Here is a 10089-nt window from a genome sequence, read left to right on the forward strand (position 1 = left end):
TATTCGATAGGTTAGCTGTTGGACGCCTGGTTCTGAATATTCAATGTACACGCTCCAAAGGGAGTTGATTACAGCCGAAATACATCGAGGAAAACGACCCCAAGCACTTTATCAGAGAAGCAAATAGACAGCTATATCACCCTGTCATCACGCATCTCGTCAGTAACATGAACTCATCTGACACTACATGCTCTAGAGATGAATTTGCCACCTCCTGATTATTTCACTGGAGCTAATACGCATTCGGTCCATCGTTTGCGGAAGGTCGATCTTCAACACCTCGTGGACAAGGCTGTTGGGAAGCTAGTGCCTTGGCAGGGACGGCTCATCACGACTGTGGGAAGGGCTGAGCTCGTCAAGTCCGTGCTTTCCTCCCTGGCCACCTTCCATGCCACGACGCTCAAACTTCCGGAGGGTACTATCTCCGACTTTGTGGGCATTGAGAGAGCTTTCCTCTGGTCTGGTTCGGATAAGGTCTCCGGCGGCCGGTGCAAAGTCAGCTGGAAACTCATGTGTAGACCAAAGAGGCTTGGTGGGCTGGGTATCCTTGATATCCGTATGTGTGCCCGGGCTCTGAGGCTGCGATGGCTCTGGTATGAGTGGAAGGAGCCGCACAGGGCATGGTTGGGCATCGGAAACCCATGTGACACCACTAACAGAGATCTATTCTATGCTGCCACGACAATCTCTGTCGGCGACGGTAGGATGGCACGCTTCTGTCTTTCCCCCTGGCTAGATGGAACGAAGCCCAAGGACATTGCACCGGCCATTTTCGCGATCTCTGCCAACAAGCACAAGTCTGTGCGAGAAGCCTTGCTTGAAAATCATTGGATCCAGTGGATCAACATGTTCGGAGGTCTCTCGGTGGAACACATTGAGCAGTTATGCGCCCTTTGGGGGAAGCTCACTACGGTACACCTACAGGACGACCTACCCGATGATATCAAGTGGAACCTCATCGCCGACGGTATCTATTCCTCGGCCTCGGCCTATAGGCCCAATTCGAGGGTGCGATCGCCTCCAACATGACCACGATAGTGTGGAAGAACTGGGCTCCGCCCAAGTGCAAGTTCTTTGTGTGGCTAGTTATCAAGGATAGAATTTGGACGGCCGACAGACTACAAAGAAGAGGGTGGCCCAACTGCAATTTGTGTCAACTTTGCAAGAGGGAGCCAGAGACCGCAGCTCATCTTCTCTTCCAATGCAGGTTCTCTGCCCACATTTGGAATGCAATCAGAGTTTGGGTGGATGTCCCTGAGCTGGATGTGGCGGCCTGGGACGGGATCCCCACTGTCAAAGAGTGGTGGTCGGCAATGGTCCTTAGGCATGGACATAGGAGGAAGGCGATTTCATCACTCATCATGCTTGTTACTTGGGAAGTGTGGAAAGAGAGAAACGCGAGGGTGTTCGAGCATGTATGTAGGTTGCCAAGGGTGTTGGTCGAGGCTATTAAAGCGGAGGCGAGGCTCTGGATTATCGCAGGGGCGAAGCATTTGGGTTCTTTGATGCCGCGAGAGTAGGATTGTATTTTCTTTCCATTTGTGTGAGGTGTAATGGCCCTCTGCAGACTTTGTTATTCCCCTTCTTTTTAATGAGATGAGGCAAAGCTTTTGCCTCCGTTTCAAAAAAAATACGCATATGATAAAACAACAATCTTTTTCTCTTCTTTTTTTTTTCTTTTTTTTTGAGAATCTGATTTTTTTAAGAATCTGATTTTTTTAGGGGTAAAACCAAGTTTATTCAGTAAAGTCCACATGAAGTGGGATACATCTCTAGTCATGAGGCGCGCCGAACCAAAACAACAATTGTGCGAAAACGATGAAGATGAAGATGGAGAGAATTGGGCCAACCGGAAAAGATGAAGGTGGAAACGAGCTGGGCTTATGGCCCAAACTGGACGGCCCAAGCAGAGCCACCTCTCACTCGCAACGGAAGAGCTTTCAAAAAAAAACAGAAGAAAACATGCAGTAGAGGCTAAACTTTAGCTCCTAGCTTGCTAAAGAAACCCACAAAATCTAGCTAGCTGAGGCTAAAAGTAAAAGGTCGCCATCGGTCTGAGTACGCATCCACCAAACCTGTATTTAATTGGCTTAATCTGATGGAAAATCCAGCTTTATTAGGTGTAGTGGTTTACAGAGCTTTTATGTTCTTGTCATCTGCAGCAACTTCTTTTCCTCCCCCTGGTAGCATATGTGGCTTTCGGCAACAGATGGATTAGGCCTTTCAGTTTAAAAATCACCCCTTGTTGTTACCATCAACCAGATATTAGGGAAACATCAGGTGTCAGCCTATGATATGATACTCCTGTATATGATATCCGTACCACAAGCATCTGATATGTTGTTACCACAAACCAGTTATCTGCTACTTTCTTCGTTCCAAAATAGATGACCTAACTTTATATTAACTTTGACATGAAGGGAGTACGTATTTCATTTTATCCTCCTACTATCATTGATCTTCTTTAAACGTGACGGCATTTGTTGTTGTGCTGTTCCTGTATACGTAGGTACAGCGGAATGCATGATCCATTGGGTGGTCGAGGGGCGAGGTAGGTTGCATGATCCACATCCATTCTTCACCCAAACAAAAGAAGAGTACTACTAGTACGTTATAACTGTAGGTGAGCAACATGCATGCATGGCTCCAGCTGGCTGTTTTGGTGTGAAGCCATTCCTGCTCTCCGGCGGCGACGGTCACCACAGATACGTACGTACGCTCGGCTCCTATGCCACTGGAGCGCAAGCCCATGGCCCCCGCCATGTGGGACGGCGGAGCCACGCATGCATCAAAAGCTAGAGCTAGTCGTGACAGACGACCCGTCCGGCTGTGCTGCTGGGACCTGTGATCGGAAGGAGAGCAACAGGATAGGATCGTAGAGGGATCGGCGATGGCGGCAAAATGCACACAAATGACCTTGAGACAAAACTAATTCACAAAATAAACTGTAGATGAAACTTATTCACCCAGCTGACCCTTTTATGTAGCGCCCGACACGTCGACCCTACAATAAACTGTGTAGCGCCTAATTCACAAGCACTACACTTCTATCCAGCATGGCATCTCAGGATCCATATTTGATTGTGCAACGCCTAACAAATAGGCGTCATACTGCAATGTGCAACGCCTAACCCAAAAACACTATACATAAACTTAATAAATACAATGGACAGAAAGTTTTTATAGTGCAGCGCCTAGCACCAAGGCGCTGCACTTCACGGTGCAGCGCCCAAACGCTAGGCATTGCACTATGAAAGCCTCCCAGCCAAGCCTAGCTACGCGAGGCCATACGTACACAACTAGCTGGCAAGGCTACACATAAACAATTCTGAATGTTCATGCTTGGAGGTTGCGTTGGGTGCCGGGCCTAGGTACGAGTACTAGAACTTAATTTGTAGCAAACGACGAAGTGCTTAGAGGATGCTTGGATACGTTTTAGTCCCATGACTAAAAGTAGTGGGACTAAAACTTGTTAGCATCACCCATGTTTGGATTCAAATACTAAAAAGACTAAAATCAAGTTATTGAGCATTTATTATCCTTCAAACCCTCCAATCCAGAACTCGCATGTGTTAAAGGAGAGGAATTAAATGAGGAAAAAGAGGGCTAATATATATTTTAATAGGTTTCATATGACTAAAAAAATTTAGCCTCAAGATTAGTCCTAGTCTCTCTTTAGTCAAGGGTGCTTGGAATTTTAGCCTCTAAAAGAGACTATTTTTAGTCAAACTAAAAATAGTCCCTTGGACCCAAGCACCCTCTAATTGTGCGACTCTTTCAGTACGTACATAGTGGGATTGGGTTAATGGTTTTCTTCCGATGCCGCACATCAGTGTTTGCATCAGTGCCTCACATTTATTGCACATATTTTCCTTGAGTTTTCTCCTGATACAAAGATGGATAACAAAACAAACATGTCCCGATAATATTCCTTGTGCATCAGCAGAACACACACAAAAAATTTAATTGCACAATTAGCGTTGGATCAAGAATTTCGTAACCAATATTTCCACGCCAAAAATCAACATGTTATCGGATGATAACCCGCGGCCGATACCGCCAGCGGGCGGAGCGTTAGGACGAGGGTGCCACGGAGGAAGAGGATGGTGGCGCTGGCTCGTCGGAGGAGGAGTCCTCCATTTGCACGTCTTGCTGGCCTGCCAGTCGGCAACAATGGCAACCATGGCCCTCTTCTGCTCCAATGTCAGCCCGTACCATAGAGCTTTGGCGGCGGCGGGATGCATGGCGGGGAGTGGTGCGGTGAGGGATGACTGTTGCTATGGTTGGCGCATCGGTTTATATAGCACCAGTGGGCGGCGGAGGGACGGACGGGTGGCGTCGAAGAAGACGCCTCGACAACCGGGTGCTATCAATGCGGGCGGCAGACGGATGGACGTGTGATCATCGTGTCGTTTGAACACGCGGCAGTCACCAGCACCGGAAAGCGGCGCGAGCGGCGCTCTCTCGACCGACGTGCCGCTTCAATGCCGGCGCCAGTGAGCGGTCGCGTCCGCTCTGGCCAGCATGAATGTGGGCGTTGATACTCTGAAGCAGTGTTGACCGAGAACGCACGGTAAGGAGGAGGAATTTTTGATGTGTGAGAACGGTCAGAAGCGGGCTTGAAATCGGTCTGGACTCTGACAAACCTCTTTCACTTTTATCTCTGTTTTGTAAGGAAAATCGCGTTAGGTCTACCCGCAAACCGATACAAGTCAGAGTTAGATGAATTCTGTAGTCCGGACCATACGGTCCAAACTGTTACGGGAGATTTGCGAATTGGCGTTGGAGTTGACTTGTGGGCGTATGGTACATGCAACGCACGCTTGTGGATCCATGCAACAGTAGCACTGTCTACTCTCTCCGGCCTTCTTAAACTAATGGTGGATAATGGAAAAGGTGACTGACGAGCTGCAATTCTTTACTGGTGTCGGGTGGTTGCATGCACGCATTCATGCAAAAAAAATTAATGCTTCCAGGTTTTCATGCTGACGCACACGAATCACATCAATCTATCTATCGCTCCATCGGAGAGGTAGGTACGGCCGAGACGTCTCTGCCTGAATTTTATAGAAATTTTACAGGATAGAATTTACAAAGAAAAAATTCCTTTAAAGCCTTTTGTTTTGTAGGAATGAATTTCTATTCCTATATAAGATAGGATTCTATCCTTCATATATTGGAGGAAAAAAGACATTAGCCTAGACTCAATGAAAAAAAATTTATCCTATATATTAAATGACATTTCTTTTTTTATAGAAATTGAGATGCTATAAAATTTCTATCCTATAAACCAAAGGAGGCCTTATTTTTGTCCATATGTAGCGCCTTTGCATTAGGCGTCACACATTACAGCATAACGCCTATCTATTAGGCGTTGCATAATTGAAGATGGATCCCGGCCAGATACCGGGGTGCCATGCTGAACAAAAGTGTAGCGCCTGTGAGTTAGGCGCTACACAGTTTAGTGTAGCGCCGACGTGCGCTACATAAAAGGGTCAGCTAGGTGAATAAGTTTCATCCACAGTTTATTTTGTAAATTAGTTTTGTCTCAAGGTCATTTGTGTGCATTTTGCCGGCGATGGCGGATTCCCTCCCCTCTGTGGCACGGCACCGTACGCGGCCCTTGTCCTGGACCCAGACTCGGACCACGGGCTAGCGGCAGAGCGCCTCGTGGAAACGGCGTTGTCACAGACAGACAAGGCCACCACGTGATGCGTCCCTTCCCGTTCCCTGTTTCCTTGCTACGTGGGCCCGGTTCTCTGCGGCAGCGGCAGGAGCTCTTCTCGAAAGATCTTTTACTCAACTGTGCTAGGTGTTTTCTGATCCTCAAAAAGAAAAAAAATACCTGTTTTTTTCTACAGCGAACCCCATGGTCTGCTGCGTAGCCTCTTATTATAGACACAGTGATACACAAATTTTATGCAAAGTAACGCGCGCGCACACACACACTCCAACCAAGTGGCCAGTTCCCAGAGATTCCCTTCATGCCTCACACATGCATGGAGTGTACTGTGCAGAAACCGAGCATTGCACAGTCAAAGGCAAGACCCAGAGCCGGAGGGGAATCAGAATCGGCATGTCCTCCTCCTGCCAACTTTCTGCGCCGATTCGATTCGATTCGACGGGTCGCTTGCACACCAAGCTGGCCAGAAGAAACAAAGCTGCTGCATGCGTTCCGGCCGCTACGTACGGGCCGCACCCGCACCGCACGGACGAGGGGAGAGGATAAACCGGGGATATGCCTGCGTTGAGTGTGGCGGCAAAAGCATTTTAGATGCGTCTCCACGACCCGGCAATCACGTTTCACGAGCATAATGTGCTACCCGAGTGCCAAAGTCACGGCACCGAATTCCTCTAACTCCTCAATGGCTGGCGGGCCAGAAAAAGAAATGTTGGGAGGGAATCACAGAGAAGGGGGTGATAAGGCACGCAAATAACGAGGAGAAGCAATAATAAGCAAAGGGTATCACGCTCTCATTACGCTATCAACGGTTCCTCCTATCGTCGCCGGGTTTCCTGCATTGCTTATAAGAAAGAAAGAAAGGTGGTCGAATCGTTTTTGGTGTAGTAGAAAATTGATGACCTTTGCGATTAGGAGTACTTTAGAGACCCAATACAAACGCACTGCTAAGAGCCTGAGCCGGTACATTTTCTACATTGATGAAATTATCAAAGGTGTCTTTGTAGTCGATGGGAACGTCGTCTTCCGCTACACAAACATGCCGATTTTCAGACTTAGGTTTCACGACAATGAATCTAACCTTGTGAGATAAGCTTGGTGCACAAAGCTGGCTCCATCAATTTGCAATTTAGCAATTAGTCTAGTCACACGATGGTCACAGGTCAAGACAGCTACCTCATCCCTAAAAAAAGAAAAACAGCTATCTCATCAGGAAAACTTTTTCTTCAAAAACAACTCTATTTCTACGGATATTTGAAAAACAACTCAAACGTACAGGATAACAGAGCCAAAACGGATGGATAAAGTAGCTCATCCCAGAGATAAGGTGGGGTTATACAGTTGGCTTGTTCATGGCCACGTTACTAACTTAGAAATTTATCAGGATGGTAACAAAACTGTCGACAATGGTGTGGACAGAAAACAACAAATACGTCCCTGTAGACTGTAGTGTTTCGGTATACTAGACCACGGCGCTGAAGAGGACCGAAACATGCCATAGGTGTCAACAACGTAGATAAAGGTAGTAGTAAGATGAACAGGACTGTCAGTTAGATTTTGCGTCCAAGCTAAGGGTATCACACTCTCACTACGCTATCATCGGTTCCTCCTATCATCGTGTTTCCTTCATTGCTTATAAGTAAGTGGTGGAATCGTTTTGTTATAGTAGTAGAAGATTGAGGAGCTTTGCAATTCTTTTCGAGACAGAGTCAATTGCAAGAAACCACCACATTTGTGGCTAGGTTTGCAGGAAATACCAACTCGTTAATCTGTTGCAAAAAACACCGTAAAATCTCTTAACCCGTTGCAAAAAGCACTGAACAGCCGTTTAGCCTCGTTTGATCTCTTTTCCGACAGGTGGGCCCCGAAAACGCTGACGTGACATGACGGACAGGCAAACGGCGCCGTTAGGAACAAAAAGGTCAAGACGCCGCGCCGGTCGGTCCTGTCGGTGCTCGCCAGACAGATCCCCCGCACCCTCTCTTTCTCGCCCCTCTCCCCTGTCTCCCCCTCTCTCTGGCTTTGGTCGCCGTCGGTGAGAAGCCAGCTCGCCGCCGTCCGCCATGGTTTCGTGGAGCGACGACAACGAGGAATCGGGCTACCAGTACTCTTCAGGCGGCTCCCCTATCAAGGTCAGTGATGTGTACTCGTAGCTAGGGTTCTTTGAGCTAGGGTTTCGATTTGGGGATTTTGTTTTTCCTGCTCGATTTGAACTCGTGAGATGGATTTTGTGCGTTTCTTTTGTTGATGTAGATCCCGGCTACAATCGAGGACCCGAACTACTCTGGTGTTGACGATGAGGTGATGGTGATGTGTGAGCATGGCCAGCCGGCGAAGAGGCATGTTTGCTTCGAAGGGATTAGCACTGGGAGGAGGTTCATTGCCTGTGGACTTGATGTGAGTGCTAACAAAAATCTGTAGTTTGCTTATTTGGTGAAGAAACTATAAATTGTTCATATGCACTGTTCATTGTTCATGTTCACTGTTCATTGTTCATGTTCACTGTTCACCTAGTAGTTTAGTTAAAGGTACTGTCATGTACCATACCATATTGACTGAGTGAAGTAAATGAATTGTTCATACATATAAATGAACAACACCACAGTGATATAAATGAAGTAAATGAATTAAATTGTGTTGTTAAAAATTAAGTACATAGATATAAAATTAAGGTATCCATAGTGACTGAGTGAAGTAAATTGTGCTGTTAAAAAGTATCATAGTGCATTGTTCATAGATACTATAGTTGTTTTGAATTGGACTGAATAGGAGTGAAGTAAAAAAGGAAGTAAATGCATTTGTACTTGTTGTTTTTCAGGAAGCAAGCAGTTGTGGTGTTGTTCAGTGGGTAGATGAGGAGTGGCCAGAGCATCTGCATAATGCTCTTCACAAACTATGGCTTTTGTATGAGGATTGCCAGCGTGCTAATAGGATGGCATGTCTGGAACATGCATCACCTGTCCACAATCTCACATCACAGAAGAACAAGCTACAGGAGACTTATGAGAAGCTTGTTGAGGATGTGAACAACCTACTTGATACCCAGGACAATATTCCCAAGGAAAATGAAGTCCAACAAGGTGAACATGAGGAGATCAATCCTCCTTTGGACAACAATATTTCAGCTTTGAAGGAACAGCTGGGTGCAATGGATGCTGAGAACAAATAACTGAAGCAAAAGGTTGACCAGTTGAAGAGCATTCAGGTTGCCCAAGGTAATGTGATTAGGAATCTGAAGTTTGATCATTTGAAGGAGAAGGAAAAGTTGAGCACTGAGAGGAGGAATTTGGAGTTTCACATTGCTGATCTTGTCAAGGCTAGTGACAAGAACAAGAGAAAGCTGAAGGACATCAAGGATATTTGTGATGAAGAGTGATTTGTAATCTGACCATGTGGGTCATTATCTTAAGTTTCAAGCATTGAACTATGGCTTGTAATGTGTGACCTAGTGACAGTTTGTAGTATTTGAAGTAGGGTGTAGTCTTGAACTATGTCTTGTAAGCTTTGAACTATGGTGTCATGATGTTAACTATGTTGTTAAGTATGATGTTAACTATGGTGTCATGATGTTAACCAGAGTTGTTAAGTATGATGTTAACTATGTTAGTGACTAGAGTTGTTAAGTATGATGTTAACTATGGTTATCTGGGATGCCGTCGACGCCGAGGCACCCTAGATGATCAAATTAGGTAATCTGGGATGCCGTCGACGCCGAGGCACCCTAGATGATCAAATTAGGTAATCTGGGATGCCGTCGACGCCGAGGCACCCTAGATGATCAAATTAGGTAATCTAGGATGTCGTCGACGCCAAGGCACCCTAGATGATCAAATTAGGTTATCTGGGATGCCGTCGACGCCGAGGCACCCTAGATGATCAAATTAGGTAATCTAGGACGTCGTCGATGCCGAGGCACCCTAGATGATCAAATTAGGTTATCTGGGATGCCGTCGACGCCGAGGCACCCTAGATGATCAAATTAGGTTATCTTGGATGCCATCGACGCCGAGGCACCCTAAATGATCAAATTAGGTTATCTTGGATGCCGTCGACGCCGAGGCGCCCTAGATGATCAAATTAGGTTATCTGGGATGCCGTCGACGCCGAGGCACCCTAGATGATCAAATTAGGTTATCTGGGATGTCGTCGACGCCGAGGCACCCTAGATGATCAAATTAGGTAATCTAGGATGTCGTCGACGCCGAGGCACCCTAGATGATCAAATTAGGTTATTTGGGATGCCGTCGACGCCGAGGCACCCTAGATGATCAAATTAGGTTATCTTGGATCACAGTAGTAGCCACATTCATCACACTTATTAGCAAACAATAAGAAAATTAGGAGCCACAACTAACCAGAAAGTACTCAACCAAAATAAAGATGTTTTGAACATGAACAGCTAACCATAA

At 46.4% G+C, this 10089-nt stretch overlaps 1 long non-coding RNA gene across 1 annotated transcript; it reads left to right on the forward strand.

The window, feature by feature from the left end:
- Positions 1-7751: 7751 nt before the first annotated feature.
- On the forward strand, positions 7752-8636 carry LOC125533766. The gene is made up of 3 exons (XR_007294352.1): positions 7752-7812; positions 7934-8077; positions 8499-8636. It is a non-coding gene; the product is annotated as an uncharacterized LOC125533766 (long non-coding RNA).
- Positions 8637-10089: the final 1453 nt, after the last annotated feature.

The sequence above is a fragment of the Triticum urartu genome, chromosome 2 (assembly GCF_003073215.2).
Source record: "Triticum urartu cultivar G1812 chromosome 2, Tu2.1, whole genome shotgun sequence".
Classification (NCBI taxonomy): Eukaryota; Viridiplantae; Streptophyta; class Magnoliopsida; order Poales; family Poaceae; genus Triticum; species Triticum urartu.